The sequence below is a fragment of the Panicum virgatum genome, chromosome 9K, assembly GCF_016808335.1.
Source record: "Panicum virgatum strain AP13 chromosome 9K, P.virgatum_v5, whole genome shotgun sequence".
Taxonomy (NCBI): Eukaryota; Viridiplantae; Streptophyta; class Magnoliopsida; order Poales; family Poaceae; genus Panicum; species Panicum virgatum.
Genome location: NC_053144.1, coordinates 25,803,381 through 25,812,725, shown reverse-complemented (window position 1 = coordinate 25,812,725; position 9,345 = coordinate 25,803,381).

The following is a 9,345-nucleotide window of genomic DNA, read 5'->3' as shown; positions in this document are numbered from 1 at the left end:
TGCACCCAAATAGTACAAAACACACCAAAACGTTAGTTTAGAGTCCAATGGGGTGGATCGGGTGCATTCCTTGTGAAACATTCTGACGTGACTTCGTGGCACGAACTTTTGCACTAGTTCGGCCCGTTTTGCACCGAGTTCCGTAAGGCAACCAAACGGTCCCAAATGCACCCAAATAGTACAAAACGCACCAAAATGTCTGTTTAGGATCCAATGGGGTGGATCGGGTGCGTTCGTTGCGAAACATTCCGACGTGACTTCGTGTCACGAACTTTTGCACTAGTTCGGCCTATTTTGCCCCGACTTTCGTAAGGCAACCAAACGGTCCCTAATGCACCCAAATAGTATGAAATGCACCAAAATGTCAATTGAGGGTCCAATGGGGTGGATTGGGTGCGTTCGTCGCAAAAAATTCCGAAGCGATTTCGTGGCACGAACTTTTGCACTAGTTCGGCCCATTTTGCACTGATTTCCGTAAGGCAACCGAACGGTCCCGAATGCACCCAAATAGTACGAAACGCACCAAAATGTTAGTTTAGGGTCCAATGGGCTGGATCGGGTGTATTCATTACGAAAAATTCCGACGTGACTTCGTGGCACGAACCTTTGCACTAGTTCGGCCCGCTTTGCACCGAGTTTCGTAAGGCAACCTAACAGTCCCAAATGCACCCAAATAGTACGAAAACGCACCAAAACGTCAGTTTAGGGTCCAATGGGGTGGATCGGGTGCCTTCGTCGTGAAAAATTCCGATGCGACCTCGTGGCACGAACTTTTTCACTAGTTCGGCCCATTTTGCACCGAGTTCCATAGGGCACCCAAACAGTCCCAAATGCACCCAAATAGTACGAAATGCAACAAAACATCAGTTTACGGTCCAATGGGTTGAATTGGGTGAATCGGTCCAAAATGTTAGTTTAGGGTCCAATGGGGTGGATCGGGTTCCTTCGTCGTGAAAAATTCTGATGCGACCTCATGGCACGAACTTTTTCACTAGTTCGGCCCGTTTTGCACCGAGTTCCATAGGGCACCCAAACATTCCCAAATGCACCCAAATAGTACGAAACACACCAAAACGTCAGTTCAGGGTCCAATGGGTTGAGTCAGGTGCCTTCATCGCGAAATATTCCGATACGACTTCGTGGCACGAACTTTTGCACTAGTTCGGCCCGTTTTGCACCAAGTTCCGTAAGGCAACCAAACGGTCTCAAATGCACCCAAATAGTAAGGAACGCATAAAACATCAGTTTAGTTTCCTATAAGGTGGATCGTGTGCGTTCGTTGCGAAAGATTCCGACGCGACTTCGTGGCACGAACTTTTGCACTAGTTCGGCCCATTTTGCACCGAGTTTCATAAGGCAACCAAACGGTCCCTAATGCACCCAAATAGCATGAAATAAACCAAAACGTCAGTTTAGGGTCCAATGGGGTGGATCGGGTGCCTTCGTCGCGAAAAATTCCGATGCGACTTCGTGGCACGAACTTTTGCACTAGTTCGACCTGCTTTGCTCCGAGTTTCGTAAGGAAACCAAACGGTCCCAAATGCTCCCAAATAGTATGAAACACACCAAAACATCAGTTTATGGTCCAATGGGGTGGATCGGGTGTGTTCGTTGTGAAAAATTTCGACGCGACTTCGTGGCACGAACTTTTGCACTAGTTCGGCCTGCTTTGCACCGAGTTTCGTAAGGCAACCAAACGGTCCCAAATGCTCCCAAATAGTATGAAACGCACCAAAGCATCAGTTTAGGGTCTAATGGGCTTGATCGGGTGCGTTCGTTCTGAAAAATTCTAACGTGGCTTCGTGGCACGAACTTTTGCACTACTTCGGCCCGCTTTACACCGAGTTTCGTAAGGCAACCAAACGGTCCCTAATGCACCCAAATAGTACAAAACGCACCAACACGTCAGTTTAGGGTCCAATGGGGTGGATCGGTTGCATTTTTTACGAAAAATTCCGACGCGACTTCATGGCACGAACTTTTGCAGTAGTTCGGCCCATTTTGCATCGAGTTCCGTAAGGCAACCGAACGGTCCTAAATGCACCCAAATTGTACAAGACACACAAAATGCCAATTTAGGGTCCAACGGGGTGGATCGGATGCGTTCGTTGAGAAAAATTACTACGCGACTTTGTGGCACGAACTTTTGCACTAGTTCGGCCCGCTTTGCACCGAGTTTCGTAAGGCAACCAAACGGTCCCAAATGCACCCAAATAGTACAAAACGCCCCAAAATGTCTGTTTAGGATCCAATGGGGTGGATCGGGTGCGTTCGTTGCGAAACATTTTTACGTGACTTCGTGGCACGAACTTTTGAACTAGTTCGGCCGCTTTGCACCGACTTTCGTAAGGCAACCAAACGGTCCCTACTGCACCCAAATAGTACGAAATGCACCAAAACGTCAGTTGAGGGTCCAATGGGGTGGATCGGGTGCATTCGTCGCAAAAAATTCCGAAGCGATTTCGTGGCACGAACTTTTGCACTAGTTCGGCCCATTTTGCACTGAGTTCCGTAAGGCAACCGAACGGTCCCTAATGCACCGAAATAGTACGAAACGCACCAAAATGTTAGTTTAGGGTCCAATGGGGTGGATCGGGTGTGTTCGTTGCGAAAAATTCCGACGTGACTTCGTGGCACGAACTTTTGCACTAGTTCGGCCCGATTTGCACCGAGTTTCGTAAGGCAACCAAACGGTCCCAAATGCACCCAAATAGTACGAAACGCACCAAAACATCAGTTTAGGGTCCAATGGGGTGGATCGGGTGCCTTCGTCGTAAAAAATTCTGATTCGACCTCATGGCACGAACTTTTTCACTAGTTCGGCCCGTTTTGCACCGAGTTCCATAGGGCACCCAAACATTCCCAAATGCACCCAAATAGTAAGAAACACACCAAAACGTCAGTTCAGGGTCCAATGGGTTGAGTCAGGTGCCTTCATCGCGAAAAATTCCGACGTGACTTCGTGGCACGAACTTTTGCACTAGTTCGGCCCGATTTGCACCAAGTTTCGTAAGGCAACCAAACGGTCCCCAATGGACCCAAATAGTACAAAACGGACCAAAACATCAGTTTAGGGTCCAATGGGGTGGATCGGGTGCCTTCGTCGTGAAAAATTCTGATGCGACCTCATGGCACGAACTTTTTCACTAGTTCGGCCCGTTTTGCACCGAGTTCCATAGGGCACCCAAACATTCCCAAATGCACCCAAATAGTACGAAACGCACCAAAACGTCAGTTCAGGGTCCAATGGGTTGAGTCAGGTGCCTTCATCGCGAAATATTCCGATACGACTTCGTGGCACGAACTTTTGCACTAGTTCGGCCCGTTTTGCACCAAGTTCCGTAAGGCAACCAAACGGTCTCAAATGCACCCAAATAGTAAGGAACGCACTAAAACATCAGTTTAGGGTCCTATAAGGTGGATCGTGTGCGTTCGTTGTGAAAAATTCCGAAGCGATTTCGTGGCACGAACTTTTGCACTAGTTCGGCCCGTTTTGCATCGAGTTTCGTAAGGCTACCAAACGGTCCCAGATGCACCCAAATAGTATGAAACGCTCCAAAACGTCAGTATAGGGTCCATTGCGGTGGATTGGGTGCGTTCGTTGCGAAAAAGTCCGACGCGACTTCGTGGCACGAACTTTTGCACTTGTTCGGCCCGTTTTGCACCGAGTTCCGTATGGCAACCAAACGGTCCCAAATGCACCCAAATAGTACGAAACGCACCAAAACGTCAGTATAGGGTCCAATGGGGCGGATCGGGTGCGTTCCTTGCGAAAAATTCCGAAGCGACTTTCGTGGCACGAACTTTTGCACTATTTCGGCCCATTTTGCACCGAGTTTCATAAGGCCACCAAAAGGTTCCAAATGCACCCAAATAGTACGAAACGCACCAAAACGTTAGTTTAGGGTCCAATGGGCTGGATCGGGTGTATTCATTACGAAAAATTCCGACGTGACTTCGTGGCACGAACCTTTGCACTAGTTCGGCCCGCTTTGCACCGAGTTTCGTAAGGCAACCTAACAGTCCCAAATGCACCCAAATAGTACGAAAACGCACCAAAACGTCAGTTTAGGGTCCAATGGGGTGGATCGGGTGCCTTCGTCGTGAAAAATTCCGATGCGACCTCGTGGCACGAACTTTTTCACTAGTTCGGCCCGTTTTGCACCGAGTTCCATAGGGCACCCAAACAGTCCCAAATGCACCCAAATAGTACGAAATGCAACAAAACATCAGTTTACGGTCCAATGGGTTGAATCGGGTGCCTTCATCGTGAAAAATTCCGATACGACTTCGTGGCACGAACTTTTGCACTAGTTCGGCCCGTTTTGCACCAAGTTCCGTAAGGCAACCAAACGGTCTCAAATGCACCCAAATAGTAAGGAACGCATAAAACATCAGTTTAGTTTCCTATAAGGTGGATCGTGTGCGTTCATTGCAAAAGATTCCGACGCGACTTCGTGGCACGAACTTTTGCACTAGTTCGGCCCGTTTTGCACCGAGTTTCATAAGGCAACCAAACGGTCCCTAATGCACCCAAATAGCATGAAACGCACCAAAACGTCAGTATAGGGTCCATTGCGGTGGATCGGGTGCGTTTGTTGCGAAAAATTCCGACGCGACTTCGTGGCACGAACTTTTGTACTTGTTCGGCCCGTTTTGCACCGAGTTCCGTATGGCAACCAAACGGTCCCAAATGCACCCAAATAGTATGAAACGCACCAAAACGTCAGTATAGGGTCCAATGGGGCGGATCGGGTGCGTTCCTTGCGAAAAATTCCGAAGCGACTTTCGTGGCACGAACTTTTGCACTATTTCGGCCCATTTTGCACCGAGTTTCATAAGGCCACCAAAAGGTTCCAAATGCACCCAAATAGTACGAAACGCACCAAAATTTTTAGTTTAGGGTCCAATGGGGTGGGTCGGGTGCGTTCCTTGCGAAAAATTCCTACGCGACTTCGTGGCACGAACTTTTGCACTAGATCGGCCCATTTTGCACCAAGTTTCGTAAGGCAACCGAAGGTCCCAAATGCACCCAAATAGTTTGAAACGCACCAAAACGTCAGTTTAGGGTCCAATGTGGTGGATCGGGTGCGTTCCTTACGGTAAATTCCGACGCGACTTCGTGGCACAAACTTTTGCACTAGTTCGGCCCATTTTGCATCGAGTTCCGTAAGGCAACCGAACGGTCCCAAATGCACGCGAATAGTACAAAACGCACCAAAATGTAAGTTCAGGGTCCAATGGGTTGAGTCAGGTGCCTACATCGCGAAATATTCCGATACGACTTCGTGGCACGAACTTTTGCACTAGTTCGGCCCGTTTTGCACCAACTTCCGTAAGGCAACCAAACGGTCTCAAATGCACCCAAATAGTAAGGAACACACTAAAACATCAGTTTAGGGTCCTATAAGGTGGATCGTGTGCATTCGTTGTGAAAAAATTCCGAAGCGATTTCGTGGCACGAACTTTTGCACTAGTTCGGCCCGTTTTGCACCGAGTTTCGTAAGGCTACCAAACGGTCCCAGATGCACCCAAATAGTATGAAATGCACCAAAACGTCAGTATAGGGTCCATTGCGGTGGATCGGGTGCGTTTGTTGCGAAAAATTCCGACGCGACTTCGTGGCACGAACTTTTGCACTTGTTCGGCCCGTTTTGCACCGAGTTCCGTAAGACAACCAAATGTGCCAAAATGCACCCAAATAGTACAAAACACACCAAAACGTTAGTTTCGACTCCAATGGGGTGGATCGGGTGCATTCCTTGTGAAACATTCTGACGTGACTTCGTGGCACGAACTTTTGCACTAGTTCGGCCCGTTTTGCACCGAGTTTTGTAAGGCAACCAAACGGTCCCAAATGCACCCAAATAGTACAAAACGCACCAAAATGTCTGTTTAGGATCCAATGGGGTGGATCGGGTGCGTTCGTTGCGAAACATTCCGACGTGACTTCGTGTCACGAACTTTTGCACTAGTTCGGCCTGTTTTGCCCCGACTTTCGTAAGGCAACCAAACGGTCCCTAATGCACCCAAATAGTATGAAATGCACCAAAATGTCAATTGAGGGTCCAATGGGGAGGATTAGGTGCGTTCGTCGCAAAAAATTCCGAAGCGATTTCGTGTCACGAACTTTTGCACTAGTTCGGCCCATTTTGCACTGATTTCCGTAAGGCAACCGAACGGTCCCAAATGCACCCAAATAGTACGAAACGCACCAAAATGTTAGTTTAGGGTCCAATGGGGTGGATCAGGTGTATTCGTTACGAAAAATTCCGACGTGACTTCGTGGCACGAACCTTTGCATTAGTTCGGCCCGCTTTGCACCGAGTTTCGTAAGGCAACCAAACAATCCCAAATGCACCCAAATAGTACGAAACACACCAAAACGTCAGTTTAGGGTCCAATGGGGTGGATCGGGTGCCTTCGTCGCGAAAAATTCCGATGCGACTTCGTGGCACGAACTTTTGCACTAGTTCGACCTGCTTTGCACCGAGTTTCGTAAGGAAACCAAACGGTCCCAAATGCTCCCAAATAGTATGAAACGCACCAAAACATCAGTTTATGGTCCAATGGGGTGGATCGGGTGTGTTCGTTGTGAAAAATTTCGACGCGACTTCGTGGCACGAACTTTTGCACTAGTTCAGCCTGCTTTGCACCGAGTTTCGTAAGGCAACCAAACGGTCCCAAATGCTCCCAAATAGTATGAAACGCACCAAAGCATCAGTTTAGGGTCTAATGGGCTGGATCGGGTGCGTTCATTCTGAAAAATTCTAACGTGGCTTCGTGGCACGAACTTTTGCACTACTTCGGCGCGCTTTACACCGAGTTTCGTAAGGCAACCAAACGGTCCCTAATGCACCCAAATAGTACAAAACGCACCAACACGTCAGTTTAGGGTCCAATGGGGTGGATCGGTTGCATTTTTTACGAAAAATTCCGACGCGACTTCGTGGCACGAACTTTTGCACTAGTTCGGCCCATTTTGCATCGAGTTCCGTAAGGCAACCGAACGGTCCTAAATGCACCCAAATTGTACAAGACACACAAAATGTCAATTTAGGGTCCAACGGGGTGGATCGGATGCGTTCGTTGAGAAAAATTACTACGCGACTTTGTGGCACGAACTTTTGCACTAGTTCGGCCCGCTTTGCACCGAGTTTCGTAAGGCAACCAAACGGTCCCAAATGCACCCAAATAGTACAAAACGCCCCAAAATGTCTGTTTAGGATCCAATGGGGTGGATCGGGTGCGTTCGTTGCGAAACATTTTTACGTGACTTCGTGGCACGAACTTTTGAACTAGTTCGGCCACTATGCACCGACTTTCGTAAGGCAACCAAACGGTCCCTACTGCACCCAAATAGTACGAAATGCACCAAAACGTCAGTTGAGGGTCCAATGGGGTGGATCGGGTGCATTCATCGCAAAAAATTCCGAAGCGATTTCGTGGCACGAACTTTTGCACTAGTTCGGCCCATTTTGCACTGAGTTCCGTAAGGCAACCGAACGGTCCCTAATGCACCGAAATAGTACGAAACGCACCAAAATGTTAGTTTAGGGTCCAATGGGGTGGATCGGGTGTGTTCGTTGCGAAAAATTCCGACGTGACTTCGTGGCACGAACTTTTGCACTAGTTCGGCCCGATTTGCACCGAGTTTCGTAAGGCAACCAAACGGTCCCAAATGCACCCAAATAGTACGAAACGCACCAAAACATCAGTTTAGGGTCCAATGGGGTGGATCGGGTGCCTTCGTCGTAAAAAATTCTGATTCGACCTCATGGCACGAACTTTTTCACTAGTTCGGCCCGTTTTGCACCGAGTTCCATAGGGCACCCAAACATTCCCAAATGCACCCAAATAGTAAGAAACACACCAAAACGTCAGTTCAGGGTCCAATGGGTTGAGTCAGGTGCCTTCATTGCGAAATATTCCGATACGACTTCGTGGCACGAACTTTTGCACTAGTTCGGCCCGTTTTGCACCAAGTTCCGTAAGGCAACCAAACGGTCTCAAATGCACCCAAATAGTAAGGAACGCACTAAAACATCAGTTTAGGGTCCTATAAGGTGGATCGTGTGCGTTCGTTGTGAAAAATTCCGAAGCGATTTCGTGGCACGAACTTTTGCACTAGTTCGGCCCGTTTTGCATCGAGTTTCGTAAGGCTACCAAACGGTCCCAGATGCACCCAAATAGTATGAAACGCTCCAAAACGTCAGTATAGGGTCCATTGCGGTGGATTGGGTGCGTTCGTTGCGAAAAATTCCGACGCGACTTCGTGGCACGAACTTTTGCACTTGTTCGGCCCGTTTTGCACCGAGTTCCGTATGGCAACCAAACGGTCCCAAATGCACCCAAATAGTACGAAACGCACCAAAACGTCAGTATAGGGTCCAATGGGGCGGATCGGGTGCGTTCCTTGCGAAAAATTCCGAAGCGACTTTCGTGGCACGAACTTTTGCACACTTTCGGCCCATTTTGCACCGAGTTTCATAAGGCCACCAAAAGGTTCCAAATGCACCCAAATAGTACGAAACGCACCAAAATTTTTAGTTTAGGGTCCAATGGGGTGGGTCGGGTGCGTTCCTTGCGAAAAATTCCAACGCTACTTCGTGGCACGAACTTTTGCACTAGATCGGCCCATTTTGCACCAAGTTTCGTAAGGCAACCGAAGGTCCCAAATGCACCCAAATAGTATGAAACTCACCAAAACGTCAGTTTAGGGTCCAATGTGGTGGATCGGGTGCGTTCCTTACGAAAAATTCCGACACGACTTCGTGGCACAAACTTTTGCACTAGTTCGGCCCATTTTGCATCGAGTTCCGTAAGGCAACCGAACGGTCCCAAATGCACGCAAATAGTACAAAACGCACCAAAATGTAAGTTCAGGGTCCAATGGGTTGAGTCAGGTGCCTTCATCGCGAAATATTCCGATACGACTTCGTGGCACGAAATTTTGCACTAGTTCGGCCCGTTTTGCACCAAGTTCCGTAAGGCAACCAAACGGTCTCAAATGCACCCAAATAGTAAGGAACACACTAAAACATCAGTTTAGGGTCCTATAAGGTGGATCGTGTGCATTCGTTGTGAAAAATTCCGAATCGATTTCGTGGCACGAACTTTTGCACTAGTTCGGCCCGTTTTGCACCGAGTTTCGTAAGGCTACCAAACGGTCCCAGATGCACCCAAATAGTATGAAATGCACCAAAACGTCAGTATAGGGTCCATTGTGGTGGATCGGGTGCGTTCGTTGCGAAAAATTCCGACGCGACTTCGTGGCACGAACTTTTGCACTTGTTCGGCCCATTTTGCACCGAGTTCCGTAAGACAACCAAATGTGCCAAAATG